General features: G+C 45.1%; 1 protein-coding gene across 3 annotated transcripts in view; it reads left to right on the top strand.

Moving 5' to 3' along the window:
• TASOR2 (transcription activation suppressor family member 2) overlaps positions 1–21349 on the top strand; it is a 759889-nt gene that overhangs the window by 114371 nt on the left and 624169 nt on the right. The window lies entirely within an intron of this gene.

Genomic DNA, 21349 nt, shown 5'->3' with positions numbered 1-21349 from the left:
AAACAAGAACTAAACACAGGAGTTTACTCACTGTACTTTCTGATACCCAAAAAAGACAAAACTCTAAGACCCATACTAGATCTCAGAATAGTAAATACATACATCAAATCAGACCACTTTCACATGGTTACATTACAAGAAGTAATCCCACTGCTCAAACAACAAGACTACATGACAACACTGGATCTAAAGGATGCATATTTCCATATACCAATACATCCTTCACACAAGAGGTACCTAAGGTTTGTATTCCAAGGGATACATTACCAATTCAAAGTGTTGCCATTCGGAATAACAACTGCGCCAAGAGTTTTTACAAAATGTCTAGCAGTAGTAGCTGCACATATCAGAAGGCAGCAAATACATGTGTTCCCGTACCTAGACGATTGGTTAATCAAAACCAACACGCAAAAACAGTGTTCACAACACACAAATTACGTCATACAAACCCTACACAAACTAGGTTTCTCAATCAATTACTCAAAGTCACACCTTCTGCCGTGTCAAACACAGCAATACCTAGGAGCAACAATCAACACAGTAAAAGGAATTGCCACTCCAAGTCCACAAAGAGTCCAAACATTCCAAAATGTCATACAAGCCATGTATCCAAACCAAAAGATACAGGTCAAATTAGTAATGAAACTCCTATGCATGATGTCCTCATGCATTGCCATTGTCCCAAACGCAAGGTTGCACATGCGGCCCTTACAACAGTGCCTAGCATCACAGTGGTCACAGGCACAGGGTCAACTTCTAGATCTGGTGTTGATAGACCGCCAAACATACATCTCGCTTCAATGGTGGAACAGTATAAATTTAAACCAAGGGCGGCCTTTTCAAGACCCAGTGCCACAATGCGTAATAACGACAGATGCATCCATGACAGGGTGGGGAGCACACCTCAATCAGCACAGCATCCAAGGACAATGGGACATTCACCAAAAACAGTTTCATATAAACCACTTAGAACTGTTAGCGGTATTTCTAGCTCTGAAAGCATTTCAACCCATAATAACCCACAAATACACTCTTGTCAAAACAGACAACATGACAACAATGTATTACCTAAACAAACAGGGAGGAACATACTCGACACAGTTGTGTCTTCTAACACAAAAAATATGGCATTGGGCGATTCACAACCACATTCGCCTCATAGCACAATTTATTCCAGGGATTCAGAATCAGTTAGCAGACAATCTCTCTCGCGATCACCAACAGATCCACGAATGGGAAATTCACCCCCACATACTGAACACTTACTTCAGAATGTGGGGAACGCCACAAATAGATCTATTTGCAACAAAGGAAAACGCAAAATGCCAAAACTTCGCATTCATTCAGGTACCCACAACATCAGTCTCAGGGCAATGCACTATGGATGAAATGGTCAGGGATATTTGCGTACGCTTTTCCCCCTCTCCCACTTCTTCCATATCTAGTAAACAAGTTGAGTCAAAACAAACTCAAACTCATACTAATAGCACCAACATGGGCAAGGCAACCTTGGTACACAACACTACTAGACCTTTCAGTAGTACCTCATATCAAACTGCCAAACAGACCAGATCTGTTAACACAACACAAACAACAGATCAGACATCCAAATCCAGCATCGCTGAATCTAGCAATTTGGCTCCTGAAATCCTAGAATTCGGGCACTTAGACCTCACACAGGAATGTATGGAGGTCATAAAACAGGCTAGAAAACCTACCACTAGACTCTGTTATGCAAATAAGTGGAAAAGATTTGTTTATTACTGCCATAATAATCAAATTCAACCTTTACACGCATCTGCAAAAGAAATAGTAGGATACTTACTACATTTGCAAAAATCTAACCTAGCTTTCTCTTCCATTAAAATACATCTTACGGCAATTTCTGCTTACCTACAAATTACGCACTCAATTTCATTGTTTAGGATACCAGTCATAAAGGCGTTTATGGAAGGCCTAAAGAGAATTATACCACCAAGAACACCACCAGTTCCTTCATGGAACCTCAACATTGTCCTAACACGACTCATGGGTCCACCTTTTGAGCCCATGCACTCTTGTGAAATGCAGTACTTAACGTGGAAAGTTGCATTTTTAATTGCCATCACATCTCTAAGAAGAGTGAGTGAAATTCAAGCATTTACCATTCAAGAACCATTTATTCAAATACACAAAAATAAAGTTCTACGGACCAATCCTAAATTTTTACCAAAAGTAATCTCACCGTTCCACTTAAATCAAACGGTAGAATTACCAGTGTTCTTCCCACAGCCAGATTCTGTAGCCGAAAGAGCCCTACATACATTAGACATCAAAAGAGCACTAATGTACTACATCGACAGAACAAAACTAATTCGAAAGACAAAACAACTATTTATCGCCTTTCAAAAACCTCATACAGGAAATCCAATTTCAAAACAAGGCATTGCTAGATGGATAGTTAAGTGCATTCAAACCTGCTATCTTAAAGCTAAAAGAGAACTGCCTATTACACCAAAGGCACACTCAACCAGAAAGAAAGGTGCTACCATGGCCTTTCTAGGAAATATTCCAATGAACGAAATATGTAAGGCAGCAACATGGTCTACGCCTCATACATTTACCAAGCACTACTGTGTAGATGTGCTAACTGCACAACAAGCAACAGTAGGTCAAGCTGTATTAAGAACATTATTTCAAACTACTTCAACTCCTACAGGCTGAAGCACCGCTTTTGGGGAGATAACTGCTTATTAGTCTATGCACAGCATGTGTATCTGCAGCTACACATGCCATCGAACGGAAAATGTCACTTACCCAGTGTACATCTGTTCGTGGCATTAGTCGCTGCAGATTCACATGCGCCCACCCGCCTCCCCGGGAGCCTGTAGCCGTTTAGAAGTAGATCTTAAACATTTGTACATTTGTAAATATATTACTTAAAACTTTATTATGTACATACGCATTTGCATGGGCACTATTACTAGCATACACAACTCCTACCTCACCCTCTGCGGGCAAAACAATCTAAGATGGAGTCGACGCCCATGCGCAATGGAGTCGAAATGGGAGGAGTCCCTCGGTCTCGTGACTCGAAAAGACTTCTTCGAAGAAAAACAACTTGTAACACTCCGAGCCCAACACCAGATGGCGGGATGTGCACAGCATGTGAATCTGCAGCGACTAATGCCACGAACAGATGTACACTGGGTAAGTGACATTTTCCATATATATATATATATATATATATCTATATATATGTTCGATGGCATGTGTAGCTGCAGATACACATGCTGTGCACATCCCGCCATCGATTGTTGGGCTCGGAGTGTAACAAGTTTTTTCTTCTTCGAAGAAGTCTTTTCGAGTCACAAGATCGAGGGACTCCTCCCCTTTCGGCTCCATTGCGCATGGGTGTCGACTCCATCTTAGATTGTTTTGTTTCCGCCATCGGGTGCGGACGTGTTCCTCTTCGCTCTGTGTTTCGGTTCGGAAAGTTAGTTAAATCTTGGAAAATTCTACGGTATTGTTTGCGTTCGGTATCGGGTTAGTTACAACAGATCGACACCGAATTTTGAACAGCTCCGGTGGCCCTTTGGGATTTTCGATTCCCCGGCGGGGCCTGGTCGGCCCGACCTCGTGCGTCTTCAAGGCTAATGGAAACAGACCCCATTCCGCTTCTGCCCCGAATGTCACAACAAGTATCCTTACACAGATCAGCATCTGGTCTGTAATTTGTGTTTGTCTCCCGAACACAAAGAGGATACCTGCGAGGCCTGTCGAGCGTTTCGATCTACGAAAACGCTAAGAGACCGAAGAGCAAGAAGACTACAAATGGCGTTGGCAGGGCAACAACACTTGGAAGAAGAAGAAACCTTCTCCATCGCGGATTTGGACTCGGATGAGGTCGATCCCGAACAGACACGAGAACCGTGAGTAAGACGTCACTGCCCAAAACTCACAGAAAATTAACAGCCCAGGGGATGCCACCACCAACAGGCCATGGCTTAACCCGAAAATTAGGTGACCGGCCATCGGCACCGAAAAAGGGCACACATGTGTTGAAGTCATCCGACTCCGGTCGAGACACCGGCACAGAACAGACTCGAGCCCAAGACACCGGGTCAGAGCAATCTCGACACCGAGAGGGCGACACCGAAAAAAGTCAGCACCGAGAGATCGGAACACCGAAAGGCAAAAAAGTGTCTTCGGAGCCGAAAAAGACGGTCGAAAAGGTTTCGATACCGAAACATCCGGCCTCGGAGCCGAAACCAAGTTCCTACACCGAGGAACAGGGCCTGTCCTCACAGATGCAAGGACACAGATTCAGACACGAGCTGGAGGCAGGGGAGCCAGATTACACTCAAAGGAGGCTCCACATTCAGAAGGACACAGGAAAAATCAGTACTCTCCCTCCAATCCGAATTAAAAGGAAACTTGCCTTCCAAGAGAAAGACAAGCACCACAAGCAAAGGTGGCAAAACAAATAACTCCGCCACCATCACCACAACTCTCACCACAACCATCACCGGTAGCCACTCCACCAATGATGCAGTCTCCAACTCATACAGGAATGAGTCAGGATGATCCTGACGCATGGGATCTTTATGATGCGCCTGTATCAGATAACAGTCCCGACTGCTATCCAGCGAGACCGTCACCACCTGAGGACAGTACTGCCTACACACAGGTGGTGTCAAGAGCAGCTGCGTTTCACAATGTCACCCTGCACGCAGAACCAATAGAAGATGACTTTCTGTTTAATACACTTTCGTCCACACATAGCCGGTACCAGAGTCTCCCTATGTTACCGGGAATGCTGAAACACTCAAAACAAGTGTTTCAGGAGCCTGTGAAAGGCAGGGCCATTACTCCAAGGGTGGAGAAAAAGTACAAACCGCCACCAACAGACCCTGTTGTCGCGCCGCGTGGTGCGGCGCGAGCCGAATGTTCGGCACAAGCCGGGCGTTCGGCTGGGGCCGCACAGCGCGTTTCTAAAACGCGGCGCGCCCCCGGCTTTCATGCACTTTTCGAGGACCCAGGCATTGCATGGGGCCTCGCTCTGTCGTTTTCCACCGCCTTGCTGGGGTCTCCTGACCCCCCTTACCTGTTCTTCTTTCTTCCTTCTTATCCTCTTTCTTTTCTTCTTTCTGGGGTCTTTTTTGTTGTACCTTTTTTATGTCTTCTTCCCTTCCCAGGTTACCTTTCTCTTCCCAGCATTCATTGTTCCCTATTCTCTATGGTTTCTATTCTGTTTTGTTCTATGTACCTCTCCCTGTCTAATATGGTGTCCTTTTACTTCCTGTGGGTCACTTCCTGTCTTTTGGTATATAAAGGCTGTGTTTTCTTCATTTCCTTGCGCTGCAACACTTTCTGCTCAGTTAGTGTCTTCGCTCCTGATTTCCTCCCCTTTTTGGTTCTGGATTTCAGCATTCTGTGTTTCCTGACTTTTGCTCCTTTTGGATTCTTGTTTGTTTGTTCTTGTTTTTTCCAGGAATCTTCCTGTTGGAGGTTTTTCCCCTTTTTCTAAGGGTTTTTTTCCCTCTGGCGCTATTTTCTGAAGGGCACGGTCTGTTCTTGGCGTCTCCATTGCCTACAGCACCGTGGCTACCAGAAAGAGTCGCCCCTTTTTGGGCCAAAGTCGAACATTGAAGATCCACGCCACCAGATCTGCAAATTCCAGGCGCAAGCAGCACGTGAGTCGTGACACCTGTGTACATCACGCAGCAGTTAACACCAGACTCAGTGGTAGTAGGGGCAGCTTGCAGAAGGGCGAACTCACACACCTCAGGAGATGCACCACCACCAGACAAGGAAAGTCGCAAGTTCGACGCTGCGGGGAAAAGGGTCGCGGCACAGGCAGCCAATCAATGGCGCATTGCCAACTCATAGGCCTTGCTGGCTAGATATGATAGGGCTCATTGGGCCGAAATGCAACATTTCATAGAACACCTACCCAAAGAGTTCCAAAAGAGGGCACAACAAGTGGTGGAAGAAGGCCAGAGTATCTCTAACAATCAGATACGGTCAGCAATGGATGCAGCTGACACAGTTGCTAGGACTGTAAATACAGCAGTCACCATACGGAGACACGCATGGCTACGCACCTCAGGATTCAAGCCGGAAATTCAACAAGCGGTGCTGAATATGCCTTTTAACGGACAGCAGTTGTTTGGGCCGGAGGTGGACACTGCTATTGAAAAACTTAAAAAGGACACAGATACGGCCAAAGCCATGGGCGCACTCTACTCCCCACAGAGCAGAGGCACATTTCGTAAATCACAGTTTAGAGGGGGGTTTCGGGGACAGAGCACAGAACCCTCAACCTCACAATCAAGACCCACTTACCAGAGTCAATATCAGAGGGGAAGTTTTCGGGGACAATATAGAGGGGGACAATTCCCAAAAAATAGAGGGAAGTTCCAGAGTCCCAAAACACCGCAAAATAAACAGTGACTTCAGCGTCACAAATCCCCAACACATAATACCAGTGGGGGGGGGGGACTAACCAAATTTTACAAAAACTGGGAGGATATAACAACAGACACGTGGGTCCTAGCCATTATCCAACAAGGATGCGTATTTCCATATACCTATACATCATTCCCACAGAAAGTACTTAAGGTTTGTAATCCAAGGGGTACATTACCAGTTCAAAGTGTTGCCATTCGGAATAACAACAGCGCCAAGAGTTTTTACAAAATGCCTGGCCGTAGTGGCAGCCTATATCAGAAGGCAGCAAATACATGTGTTCCCGTACCTAGACGATTGGTTAATCAAAACCAATACGCAAGAACGGTGTTCACAACACACAAAGTATGTCATAGAAACCCTTCACAAACTAGGTTTCTCACTCAACTACAACAAATCACACCTACAGCTAGGAGCAACAATCAGTGACATCTTGTTTGGGGTCAAGGGCAACAAGTTTTTATGTTTACTTTGTCCTTGGGACAAGTAGGCCCAACCCTCTGCAGCACAAACCCTTTGGCTGCCTGTTTACAGAGAGTGGAACTCTCTGCAGTTGAGTTAATGTGTTTCCAAAAGATAATGCTGTTCGAACTTGTATTTATGGTTCATTATTTGAAAGCCTTCATTATTAGGGTGAGTGCTGTAAATAAATGTTTTAAGGTCACACTTCACTGCTGACGTTGGTTCCAGTACAAAAAAAAAAAACGTGTATACACATGTTTGAAAAGTTTAGGCTATGAGGCTAAGTATAATGCTCCCAGAATGCTCTCTGATTAGATGCAAATGAAGTGTCATTTAGTAAAATGTGTTGATGCATGCTAGTATTTCCCAAAAATATTTCTAATGGAAAATCAGTGTAACCATTTTCAACACGAATATGGAAAGCATGAAAATAAACAAACACTGACAAAGCCAACTGGTCTGACATATTTTTATAAGTCTTTTAGTTTCATCAATGCGTGTCTTGTTTTGACATGGCTTTTGTAACACTTTATTGTTGTGGGAGCTACCAGGCCCTCAACATTGTAACAAACACTGGCAAAAACCCCCCAAAAGGTTTTTGAACTCTAAAAGCACACGTTGCCACCAGTGGCATAACAAAGGCCCCGCAGCCGCCCTCCAGGGGGCCCCTTCAGCACAGCACCTGCCCTGAGTGAGTCTGGAGAGGGGGCTCCTCCATGTTCTTTGCAAAGGGGCACCCTCCAGTTTCGTTACGTCACTGATTGCCACTGTAGTTCCTGACACTGAACAAAACTACTTTGTGTGCCAATATGCTCCTTGTGGAAGAGCAGAATGCGATCACTCACAGTAAAGCCAGCCGAAAGAGAGAGAATTAGAAGTTTAATAAAAACAAAATGTCTTTGTTACACCAGATCTAATTAGGGACCAAGACCCACATGTAGGTAGCTTTTTGCATGTCGCAAACCGCGACTTTCGCTGTTTGCGACGTGCAAAAAGCACACTGCGATGCACAAACCCAGTTTTGCGATTCAGTAACTTGGTTACCGAATCGCAAAACGGGTTTGCGACTCGCAGTGCATTGTAGGATTGTTTTGTGACCACGAACGCGGGCGCAAACCAATCGCAGTTTGCACCCATTTCAAATGGGTGCTAACACTTTCGCAAAAGGGAAGGGGTCAACATGGGACCCCTTCCCCATTGTGAATGTCACTGTAAAAAAAAAATCAGACCAGGCAGTGGTCATGTGGACCACTGCCTGCTCTGAAAAATTGAAACGAAAACGTTTCATTTTTCGTTTTTGTAATGCATCTCGTTTTCCTTTAAGGAAGCAGTCACAGACATGGTGGCCTGCTGCCTCCAGCAGGCCACCATCCCTGTGAGGGCCGCAATTCGCAAGGGGGTCGCAAATTGCGACCCACCTCATGATTATTCACTAGGTGGGCATTTGCGAAGCCCTTGCAAATCACAGATGGTGTCAGGGACACCATCCTACATTCGGATTTGCGACTCGCAAATCGCGAGTCGCTCTGACTCGCAATTTGCGGGTCGCAAATCTGAACCTACCTACATGTGGCCCCAAATTCTTAAAGAAAGTCACAAAAGTGCACCCATGGTATATGTTGTACCCCTATAAAATATTTGTGAACTGTATTTTAGCATGGGTAAATACGCAAGTGTAGATTTGCTCATGTGAAAATCTATTGAGCATTTGCAAGTTCTTTTTCCCTCCGGCCACTTTCTTCCCAACCCTGGAAGAAGTTCTAATTCTGCCATTGTCAGGAGTAAATGTCCAACCTTTCTTATTATGGGAAAATATTAGAGAGAAGCTGGTGAAAATCTTTAAAACATGCAGGTTAGTAGGTTTGCAGACTCAAAGGCATTCCAGCCCTGGAACTATTGCTTACTGCTTCTTCCAGCACCAGTATGCAGATCTGCAGAAAGGTGGCAAAATAAGGAAATTGCTACAGTAGGGATTGAAACTGCAAGTATTCAAGCCCTACTATGGTAGTAGCCCTGGCATAATCAGAGAGGCTATTATCAGAGCTCCTACATAATGAGATTGCCGCCATAATTTGTCGCCACACTACATGGCATCAAAGGGACAAGTAGATCTTGTTACAGGACAAGTAGATTTGAGAAGCAACCTGTCCCCTGGACAAGTAGATATTTTAATAAATTCGACACCCCTGCAGGCATTCCAAAACGTAATACAAGCCATGCACCCAAAACAAAAGTTCCAGGTAAAATTAGTGATGAAGCTACTAGGCATGATGTCCTCATGCATAGCCATTGTCCCAAACGCAAGATTACACATGCGGCCCTTACAACAGTGCCTAGCATCTCAATGGTCACAAGCACACTGTCAACTTCAAGATCTAGTGTTGATAGACCGCCAAACATACACCTCGCTTCAATGGTGGAACACTATAAACTTAAACAGAGGGCGGCCTTTTCAAGACCCAGTGCCTCAATACGTAATCACAACGGATGCTTCCATGATAGGGTGGGGAGCACACCTCAACCAACACAGCATCCAAGGACAATGGGACACTCAGCAGAGACAGCTTCATATAAATCACCTAGAACTACTAGCAGTATTTCTAGCGTTGAAAGCATTTCAACCTATAATAACCCACAAACACATTCTTGTCAAAACAGACAACATGACAACAATGTATTATCTGAACAAACAGGGAGGGACACACTCGACACAGTTGTGTCTCTTAGCACAAAAAATATGGCATTGGGCGATTCACAACCACATTCGCCTAATAGCGCAGTTCATACCAGGAATTCAAAACCAGTTAGCCGACAATGTCTCTCAGGATCACCAACAGATCCACGAATGGGAAATTCATCCCCAAATACTAAAGACTTACTTCCAAAGATGGGGAACACCGCAAATAGACCTATTTGCAACAAAAGAAAATGCAAAATGCCAAAACTTCGCATCCAGGTACCCTCAGGCTCACTCTCAAGGCAATGCGTTATGGATGAGTTGGTCAGGGATATTTGCATACGCTTTTCCCCCTCTCCCACTCCTTCCATATCTAGTAAACAAATTGAGTCAAAACAAACTCAAACTCATACTAATAGCACCAACTTGGGCACGACAACCTTGGTACACAACACTACTAGACCTCTCAGTAGTGCCTCATATCAAACTGCCAAACAGACCAGATCTGTTAACTCAACACAAACAACAGATCAGACACCCGAATCCAGCATCACTGAATCTAGCAATTTGGCTCCTGAAATCTTAGAATTCGGACACCTAGACCTTACACAAGAATGTATGGAGGTCATAAAACAAGCTAGAAAACCAACCACAAGACATTGCTACGCAAATAAGTGGAAAAGATTTGTTTATTACTGCCATAATAATCAAATTCAACCATTGCACGCATCTGCTAAAAACATCGTAAGCTACCTACTACACTTACAAAAGTCAAAGTTAGCTTTTTCATCCATTAAAATACATCTCACTGCAATTTCAGCTTATCTGCAAATTACGCACTCAACTTCATTATTCAGAATCCCAGTCATAAAAGCATTTATGGAGGGACTGAAAAGAATTATCCCACCAAGAACACCACCAGTTCCTTCATGGAACCTCAACATTGTATTAACACGATTCATGGGTCCTCCTTTTGAACCCATGCACTCATGTGAGATACAATACTTAACATGTAAAGTAGCTTTTCTAATAGCTATCACATCTCTCAGAAGAGTAAGTGAAATACAAGCCTTTACCATACAAGAACCCTTTATTCAAATACACAAGCATAAAGTAGTTCTACGAACAAATCCTAAATTCTTACCTAAGGTCATATCACTGTTCCACTTAAATCAAACAGTGGAACTCCCAGTGTTCTTTCCAGAACCAGACTCTGTAGCTGAGAGAGCGTTACATACATTAGACATCAAAAGGGCACTAATGTGTACTACATTGATAGAACAAAACAAATTCTCAAAACAAAACAATTGTTTGTTGCTTTCCAAAAACCTCATACAGGGAATCCAATATCCAAACAAGGCATTGCCAGATGGATAGTTAAATGTATTCAAACCGGTTATATAAAAGCAAAAAGAGAACTGCCTATTACACCAAAGGCACACTCAACTAGAAAGAAAGGTGCTACCATGGCCTTTCTAGGAAACATACCAATGACTGAAATCTGTAAGGCAGCCACATGGTCTACGCCTCATACATTTACTAAGCATTACTGCGTGGATGTGTTAACAACACAGCAAGCCACAGTAGGACAAGCAGTATTATGGACTTTATTTCAAACAACTTCAACTCCTACAGGCTGAACCACCGCTTTTGGGGAGATAACTGCTTACTAGTCTATGCACAGCATGTGTATCTGCAGCTACACATGCCATTGAACGGAAAATGTCACTTACCCAGTGTACATCTGTTCGTGGCATGAGACGCTGCAGATTCACATGCGCCCTCCCACCTCCCCGGGAGCCTGTAGCCGTTTTAAGATGAGAAAAATTTGTCTTTAACATTTGTAAATTTGTAAATATATCACTTTTAACCACATTATGTACATACATATTTACTCCATTGCATGGGCACTATTACTATATACACAACTCCTACCTCACCCTCTGTGGGGAAAACAATCTAAGATGGAGTCGACGCCCATGCGCAATGGAGGCGAAAGGGGAGGAGTCTCTTCGATCTCGTTACTCGAAAAGACTTCTTCGAAGAAAAACAACTTGTAACACTCCGAGCCCAACACTAGATGGCGGGATGTGCACAGCATGTGAATCTGCAGGGTCTCATGCCACGAACAGATGTACACTGGGTAAGTGACATTTTCCATATATATGTATATAGTGATTACGCACTCATGCATGCACACCGCAAAGCTAGAAAGAAGAATAAAAAATGCATCACCGTGGGGCTTGACTCCAACATCATTCCTTGTCTGCCAACTTCAGGTTGTGGAACCATGGACAACAGAGACAAAGAGAACAATCCTGATGGGATTACTCTCTGGGCAATGCGTCCATTCCCGGGGATGAGTTCTTTCTTCTCTCAGCTGTCAAGCTTCCCCTTCGACCTTATGTATCTGCATTCCTCCCCCATATTATGTTCCCTTCCCTAGTGACAAAAGCGAAAACACATTAACAAGCTATGCACAGAAAAATACCTGTGGGACCAATGTGACGGCGTTTGAAGCTAAGCTAAGCTCAAAATGGAGTCAGTTGTCAAGATGGAACCAGTGGTTAAATACAGATAGCTTTACAGGGTGGCACAACACATGCTGCAGCCCTTAGGGACCCTCTTTGGTCCCATGCCCCAGGTTCCATTTACTAGGGGCTTACAGCGGTGGTCCTCTTCTGTCAGGGTCTACCTTTGGTTCCTTCCAGTCTTGTCTGGGTCTTACACAGTCCTTTTTCCAAAGTTCTCCTATGGGTTTGGAGAACAAACAGGTACTTACCTTTTCTTTCCTGGTCTCTGGGTTGCACCCTGGTACTTACCTTTTAGGGTTCCTAGTTCCTCTAGCCCCCCTCTACTGATTCCACTTCCTTGGGTGGGGGACTGCCTTTCACATTCCATTTACTTAGTATATGGTTTGGTTTCCCCCTAGGGCCTTCACTGTTTTCTATTGTTTTTATTATTTGCTATTGCTTTCTATGCTATTCATTGACTTCTGATGTGTACATAATAGTGGGGTTACTCACCTCCTAGTGGAGTTTTGCCTATACCGTATTTTAGTATTTGTCTCACTATAATAAAGTCCCTTTATTTTTTTAACACTGTATGGTTCTTTCATATGTGTAAGTGTTGTGTGACTGTAGTGGTATTGCATAAGCTTTGCATGTCCCCTGGATAAGTCTTGGCTGCTCGTCCACAGCTACCTCTAGAGAGCCCTAGCTTCATAGACACTGTGTACACCTCCCTAATATGGGATACCTGGACCTGGTATAAGGTGATTACACCATAGGTCCTCACCATACCAGGCCAGCTTCCTACACTCTTGTGTTGCTGTAGTTCCCTATGCCAGGTTACACATTTTTCCTTTACAAGATTGTCTAACAACACAATGGTCAGAGGCAGAGGGTCACTAACAAGATCTAATGTTGATTTTGAGTCAGCACATTTTGCTCTCTTCAGAGATGGAACAGCAACAATCTGTTGCAGGGCCAGCCTTTTCTCGACCCAGCCCTGCAGGTGACCACCACAGAGACTAACTTTACAAAGAGCACTGCAAGCTGCTGTCCAATCTTCTGTATTGCTGACCATCGGGTCCACTAAGGCAGCAAACTACCAGGAAGAGGTCACTGAGGCTCCAGGAGGTCAGATCCCAGCAAGTTCTGAGACACTGACCCTCCAGGAGCCCCACAGCACCAATACCCTGGGTACCTCAGTAGTTGTAGTAGCCAAGGCTTGTTGTGTCCAGTCTGGGCAACTACACTGAGGAAAACCGACCAGCACGTTGAGGGACTTGCAGGACTTTGAGGCCCACATCAAGAGCGACCCAACTGTCTTGTTTTAACCCGCTTCTGCAGAACCAAGAAACAGTGGAGCCTTGAACTTCAGTGACCGATACCTCAAAGCACCTCTGCACCGAAGCCCCACAACCCAAGTCCGAGGGAGATGACGGTGCCAACGGGGTCCTGAGAACCTCCAAAAGCTGAGCCCACCCTTGAGTTTGGCAAGACTGGACTCCCAGTCACTGCCACAGCGACTTTCTGCAGGCCTCCTCCAACCATGAGTATCTCCTTAACCACACCTGACACCTAAAAGCAACACTGTACCGAGCCCCACAGCCAGAGGAGAAGTGGACCAATGGTGTCCCTACATGCCAGAGTGTAGGAAGTGCCCCTTTTTGACATGGTCACTCCCACTTTTTGCCTAGTGTTCGATGCAAATTTGACAGAAAGTGCAGTAGGTTTCTGGTCTCCAGGTCTCTAGTGACAGATCTCTTTCCTTAAACTGTAGAATTGTTCCCCAATTAGCAAAGCCTTTGGCAACCCTATAATCCCTAGTTCCCCAGGTACCTATAGCATGTATTGTGCCACCGTAAAGGACCCGTCACCAAGCTCATGTAGACTGCCATTGCAGTTTGCGTGTCTTGATGCAGACAGAAGTAAAAACAGCCTGTTTGCCACGCCCACTAACTCTACATGCAGTATGTGTAAGTCACCCCTACAGCACGCCTTCCAGCCCTAAGGCAGGGTGCATTATATTACATGTGTGGACATATCTGCCAGAGCAGATATGACCAGCTATGTCTTTTGGACTCTTAGGCATAGTAAGTGATCAGGGAACCTATTTTAAGTGCATGTGCTGGACACTGGTCAATACGAGTCCCCCAGCTACATGATGGCTTCAACAAAACTAGGGATGTTTGGTATCAAACATCTTGCATTAATTATCCCTCACTGATTCCAGTGATGGCTTTATAATTCCCTGACTCAGCGGGCACCTTAGAGGTACCCCCTGGAAAAACTACCAGTGTGCTGGGAGACTGGTCTTAACCAACCTGCCACCAAATACACATTTAAGACCCCCAAGGGTGAGAGCCTACTTTCTCTTGCAGTCAGGAACAAAGCCTGTTCTGACAGGGGTGTTTCACAACCCTTCCAACAGGATGATCTGTGAATTAGCATTCCAAGGCAGGGAGCTTCAAAGAGTCTGCAGCCTTTGGTATGTGAATCTTGCTTCCCTCGGGGATGAGGGGATGCCGACCAACGTGACAAAGGGGCTATTTGGCTCCTGGACAGATTAGAAAATTAGTAGTCAGAGAGGCATGTCTACCTTTAGGCCAATTCCATCCCAAGGGTGACCTACCACGAAATTTGAAAGTCCGCCATTTTGGAGATGGCAGAATTAGTTACTCAGGAACAGGGTTTTGCCCACTTCACACAGGAAGTGGTCTTATAGTGGGTGTAGTGACCGCAGGGGTAAGTAGCCCATTGGCTACTACCCTACACTCACCTAACACCCTTAAATACAGTATTTAGGGGAGCCCCTGGCACCAGAAAAGCAGATCCTGCTGACCTGAAAGAAGAAGATGGATTGTGAAGAGTCACAAAAGCAAGAACAGAAGACCTGCATCCAACTTAGCCCCAGCCCCGCCGACCTGCCTGCTGTCCTCAACAGTTGTGTCAAAGACGACTTGTCCCGCAACTGCCAGTGCCTCCAAAACTCTGTGAGGACTGTCAGCCTTCAACCAAGACACAGGAACTCCTGTGGAGTAGGGAAGGTGCTCCCATGCATCATGCAGGTACCCCAAAAGAACTACAAGGACTCTGGACTGCCACAATCCAATACCAGAAAGCACCACTGCACCCATGCCGCCTTACTCGAGTTGAAGTGGAACATAGGTGTCAGTGTGGTCTCCAGACCCTCCAGAGACAAAGCCCAGCTTGAGTTTGCCAACTGGCATTCCTAACGCCACCTGCAGCCCCTTTGTACAGGCCCCCGTCTACTGCGAGTATCCCAGTGGCAAAAACCTGACCCTTCCAGACACCTCTGCACCTGGCTGATCCAGAACAATGAGAAGAGGACCAAAGCTGTCCCCACATCCCCCAGCCTTGTGAAACCTGAGCCCACTTGTTGGATCAGCAGGACTCGACCCCCAGTCTCAGCCTACAGCCTCTTTCTGCAGGCCCCCTCTACCGCGACTGCCTCAATCTGATGCCTCAGGACACCGCTGCACTGGACTGATCTAGCCCCAGGAGAAGAGGACCAAAGGTGTCCCCGAGCATCGCAAGACCTGAACACCCATTTTGGTTCAGCCGGACTGGCCCGCCAGTCCCAACCTTCAGCATCTTCTTGACCGAACCAATCCCCATTGACTTTAACAGGGGACCCGATGCTGAACTGCATCTTTGCACCAGGCCGCTCCAGTGATGCCCGAGGTAACCTGTTGGTGTGGCCTAGGACCCTGCCCTGTACTCAACTTAAGCCTAGAAGCTTGGTCCTGTAAGTCACCATTGAGCACATGTTTGCAGTACATGTTTTTCCTCCATAGGTTTACATTGCAGCTTCAGAAAATTGCACTGTGTCGACTTTTCAAAAATGTAAAAATGTCAATTTCAAAATGTACTTACCTGATCGTATTGATTCTGATGCCTAAACTTATATAATGATATGTTATTTTTATTAAGCCGTGTGCATCATTTATTGACTGTGTACCTGTAGCAGATGTCAAGCAGTCCTGTCTGATAAGCTTAAGGCTGCTCGACTACACTACCCCCTAAAAGAACACCTTGGGAGTGCTAGAGCAAGCTCCTGTCCACTTATAACAGAATACCTAGACTTTTTGCACAGTATTCCTCACTTTTGTATACTATATAAAGTGCCAACTTCCTACACCAAGCATCTCAAGGACTGAGATCCCCCCTGTGGGTTTGCCTGGACTGGTCTCCCAGTCCCAGCTTGCAGCTTCTTTGTGGCTGCACCGATCCATAGACTAAAACAGGGCACCCAACGCCAAATAGCACCTCTGCATGCGGACACCCCAGTGCCACCCGGGGTGAACTTTTGGTGCTGCATTGGACCTAGCCCCATACTCACCTTAAGTCCGTCGCTGACGAGTACCTGAATGCAGTATATGTTTTTGCGACATAGGAAAACAATACTACTCCAGAAATTGAAGTTAGTGTTAGTTTAGAAAGCTAAGAAAATCCATATCTTTCATACCCTATTCCGATGATCTTGGTGCATAAATTCATATAAAAATCTTTTTTTTTTTTGTAAAGTGCGTACTGGTTGTGTGTGTGCAATAAACGCTTACCACTTTTCTCTGATAAGCCTAACTGCTCGCCTAATCTACCACAAAAGAGAGCATTTAGGGTCATTTTAGCCCCTGTCTGCCAACAAGGGTTGCTCTGGACTATCTGCATAGTGTCTCCTTACATTTGTACACTACATCTATAGCCAGCTACCTACACCCAGATTTAGTGCATTTTTTGTTGTGGAGGTCTCCCAGTGGTAGGACCATCCTTCCACTGTATTGTGATTAGGAATATTTCTCATTTAATGTTGTTAGTACCACAGGTTGGTACAGTTACGAAACAAGCATTGAGAAAGGCAGTAGACCTTGCCTTTGTGACCTTTTGCCAATGAAAAAAGAAAACATGTCATGATGTGATGCATGCACATGTGATGTTTCTGACACTCACATCATTCTGTAGGGCGCACACATGCAACACCAGGCAAGCGCGCTCCAACTGAATCATTGGGTGCAATATTATTATTTGTTTTTTATTTACTTATCCAGGATAGCAGATGCCATTTGGCACAGTGATTGAAAAGATACTTTTAAATTGAGCTAAAGTGCATGTGAGCAAACAAAGCATCCTGGTCCAAGTTGGAGCTGCTAGGCCTTCCAAAATGGGGGTGGATGAGCAGTCAACAGAAGAGAAGGTGGGGTAAAGCTTTGGGGTCTGGACAAAGGGATTAAAATAAGTAAAAATAAAGCTAGAGGGGGATAAATGAGAGGAAAGCATCACACAAAAGAGTGTGGGGATTTTGGTTGGTGATAAGTGCACAAAGGGGTAAGCAACACAGAATGCGGGAGGGGTGGGCATTTGGTAGGGGGGAAATCATACAAAAGAGAGTTGGAAGATACATGTTCCCTTACTAAGTGCTTGAATTAAAAAAGTAACTCTAAGGGCCACATGTACATTGCTTTTTTTTTTTTGGTCGCAAACGACCTGATTCACATAATCAGGCTATTTGCGACCAAAAAAAGGCATTTTCCAATGTACAAAACAACATTTTGTGATTCAGTAACCTTTTACTCCCTATTTGGAAGGGATGCCAAGGGACTTCATCATAGCGACTTGCAGTGGGGTGTATGATTGTTTTGCTACCGGGAATGCGGTCACAAAACAATTGCAGTTACCACCAATTTCAGATTGATGATAACCCAGAGGGACCCCTTCCCCTTTGTGGATGGGGTGCCAACATGTTTTCAGGGCAGGCAGTGGTTCTACGGACCACTCCGTACTCTGAAAAAATGAAAAGGTAATTTTTTTTTTTTGTAATGCTTCCTACTTTCCTTCAAGGAAAATGGGCTGCATTTAAAAAAACAAAACAAAAAAACAGCTTCATTTAAAACGCTGTCACAGACATGGTGGTCTGCTGACTCCAGTAGGCCACCATCCCTATGAGTGCGGCCATTTGCAAATAAAATACTATTGAGACAGGTCCTGTGGAACCTATTTGTGAATCGCAAGTAGTGCCTAAGACTCTCAGATTGTGAGTTGCTAAATCTCGCAATTTATGAGTTGCAAAGCCTGATGTTTTTACATGTGGCCCTTTAAAGAGAAAAGTGGAAGGACAAAAGTCAACTGATCAAAATGATGGTATAGCGGCTATGCTACGGTGGAGGGACAAATAAAAAAAAGTGGAAGGGAGGCCATCAGATAAACAAATGAGTGACAATAAAACTAACAAGCAGAACTCTAAGCTGTAGACAGCTGGCTATCTATGCAGTGTACTAAATGTAGGGGTACACTATCCAGATAGTACAGACAACCCTTATTGGCTTACAGGGGTTAAATTAGTAACCCTAAATGCTCTCTTTTGTGGAGGTGTGGGTGAGCAGTTTATACTTATCAGAGGTTAGTGCTAAGCATTAGTTGGAAGAGACACACTGAAGAAGAAACTCTCAACAAATTTAGGAAAATAGTATAGATTTTTATAATAATTTAGACACCAAGATCTTCAAGCTCAGGTAAGTACTTTTCGAGTTAGCAATATTTAAAAACTTAGACAGTACAACTGTCAGATTGGAGGCATGAGCCTCGAACGCGGTAATGTTACCCTATGGGGGAAACATTCATTGCACAGGGTCACTTGTAAACGACTTACAGGGTCGATCATCTGGACGTAAGGTAAGTAGGGGTCAAGGTCCTTAGAACCACCAGTGATTTCGGGTTACCTGCCCTGGTGTGCCCGAGTGCAGAGCTGTTGATCGCAAGGGTAGCTTTGAGCGGAAAAATCTATGGAGAAACCTGTAAGCAGAAAAATGCTCCAAGTGGCGACTTAGGGACAAGTTCTTGAGGGTCTCTGGGGCCAGGGAGACACTGTCGGTTGGCTTGAACTCTGGTGCAGTGGTTTTTTGTTTGGCACATCACTTGCATTAGAGGCTATCACTTCTTGGGACTGACCTGGTTACGGGGGTAAAACAAGACAGCAGGGCCACTCTCGGTGCAGGCCTTGGTGTTGCTGACTTCACTCCTCGGTAGGATGATCTTGACAGTGTTGGTGTCTGGACTGAACACTAAACAAGCCTTGGTTCTTTCAACTGGCAGCGGTACTTTGGTATTGGTGCAGGGAGGCTCCGGGCAGGCTCAGCGTCTTGAAGACGGGCTACGTTGACGAGCTGCACTCTTGAACACTCGGGATCCTTTTGTTGCCAAGATGCTCCCTAGGTAGACCTGATGGGCAGCAAAACAGAGAACTGGACAGTTGCAGTTGGTGCCTGCCGGGTGCAGGGAAGTGGCTCCTCCACTCCAAGGGAGATACCGACCTGTTGTCAGAGTGCTGGCAGACCTCCTGGACTTTTGGGAAATGCACAGTTCCAACACGTAGAGTCGAGTCTTTACAGTGGTCGGAACAGTAGCAGGTAGGCAGGGTTTGGCACCAAAATTCCACAGCTAGCCCTCAGTTCTCATGCTGGTCGGTTCTGTTTTCCTTCTTCTTCTTTAGTCAGTCAAATCTGAGTTCCTGGTGTCAGGGTGCCACCTAAATACTCAATGTAAGGGCTTTTATGGGAGTGTAGGGCAGTAGCCAATGGGCTACTTACCTCTGGGTTGACTACACTTCATATATGACCACTTCCTGTAAGGAATGGACATAACCCTGTCCCAGAGCTCCTAGTTCCACCAAAATAAAAATGGTGGGACCCTTCCTTCGTGGAGCACATGAAGCAGCCCACATTAAAGGTGTGACTAGCCTGGTAGTGCAACACGCCTACTTGCATAGCAGCTTTACTGCCTGTCCTGATGACAAATGGGCCTTAGGGCAGGGTGTGGCATCTCCTTTGTCTGGGGGGGGAAGCTGGAGTTGCATATCAAAGATGGAAGAGGCTTTGAAGTCCCTGGCCTTGGTATGCAGATTCACTAGACATCCTGCTAGAGGAGGTGATAACACGTTCCTCCCAAGCAGGCATTGTTTCTGGCCTCTGGGAGCGTGGGCTTTCACCTCCAGGGGGTCAGAAACTCATCTGTGGTTGCAGGCAGGTTGATACCAGTCAGCCAGCACACTAGAAGACTCATAGGTTTTCGTTCGGCACCTCTTAGGTGCCCTCTGGGTACGGGTCACAATAAATCCAATACTGGCATCAGCATGGGTTTATTAGGACAAGGTGTTTAATAACAAACATCGTAGGTTTCAGTGAAGCCGTTATGTTGCTGGGTAACGTGTAATGACCAGTGCCCACTACATACCCTAAAAAGCTTTCCTGTTCACTTGTGATATCTAGTAATCAAACTAGATGATATGCTCTTGAAGAAATGTCTGCACATAAAAAATAATGATCCCTGCCTTAGGGTTCCAAGACCTGCTGTAGGGATGACTTACACAATATTATATGCAATGAGTGTGCCATGTTGTGTTTTCACTCATGGTTTGCACTATGCCACAAAGCCTGCAATGGCAGTCTGCATGCAATTTGTAGAGTGATCCCTTAGGGTGGCATACCTCATGTTGCAGCCCTTAGGCACCTTCTTTAGTAATCATGACCTAGGCACTAGAGGTAGCATTTACTAGGGACTTGCAGAGGTGCTAAAGTGGTGCCAATTGTGTAGACTAGTTTGCCTTGTTTTAGGGAAAGAGCACTGGCACTGGGGACCTGGTTAGCAGGAACCCAGTGTATTTTTAGTCGGAAAGCCTCAGTACCAGTGGAAAAAAAGTGGAGGTTACCATGTCAAAAAGGGTACTTTCCTACAAAAGCTAACTGTAATTTCTGGGTATAGCCCACAAAAGATCTTTCACAGCCAGACCACTAAAAGCAAGACCTAAAAACATTGCCTTTAACAATTACACTAGATACACCCTGCTACTGATCATATTATTGGCTTTGTTTGACAGGCAAATACCTGAGAGTTCAATGATGGGCATTACGTATGTACTTTGTGGACCGTTGATGTTGTACATTTGTGCTTGATTTGTGGGTTTTTTGTGGCTGTGGTAGTGCGCAGTGAGATGAATGCAATTGTATGTTTATGATTTATGAAACAGTTCCTTTTTATAAGGTTGTATTAACACATGCTCTTGTCTTCATCCAATGGATGATGAGTAGATCTTCAGTATTTAAAGGTTGGGTGGTACATAAGGGAGAGGAGAGTAATGTGGTAGCTATGAAATGCTTTTTAGTGCTTGGCCTGTTTTTTCTTTGACTTGGTTGGGTTGTTGGTTTTAGGGTATGCTAAAAGTTACCATTTACTACTATAA

This window comes from Pleurodeles waltl, chromosome 4_1 (assembly GCF_031143425.1).
Source record: "Pleurodeles waltl isolate 20211129_DDA chromosome 4_1, aPleWal1.hap1.20221129, whole genome shotgun sequence".
NCBI lineage: Eukaryota > Metazoa > Chordata > Amphibia > Caudata > Salamandridae > Pleurodeles > Pleurodeles waltl.
This window is presented reverse-complemented; position numbering and strand designations above follow the sequence as displayed.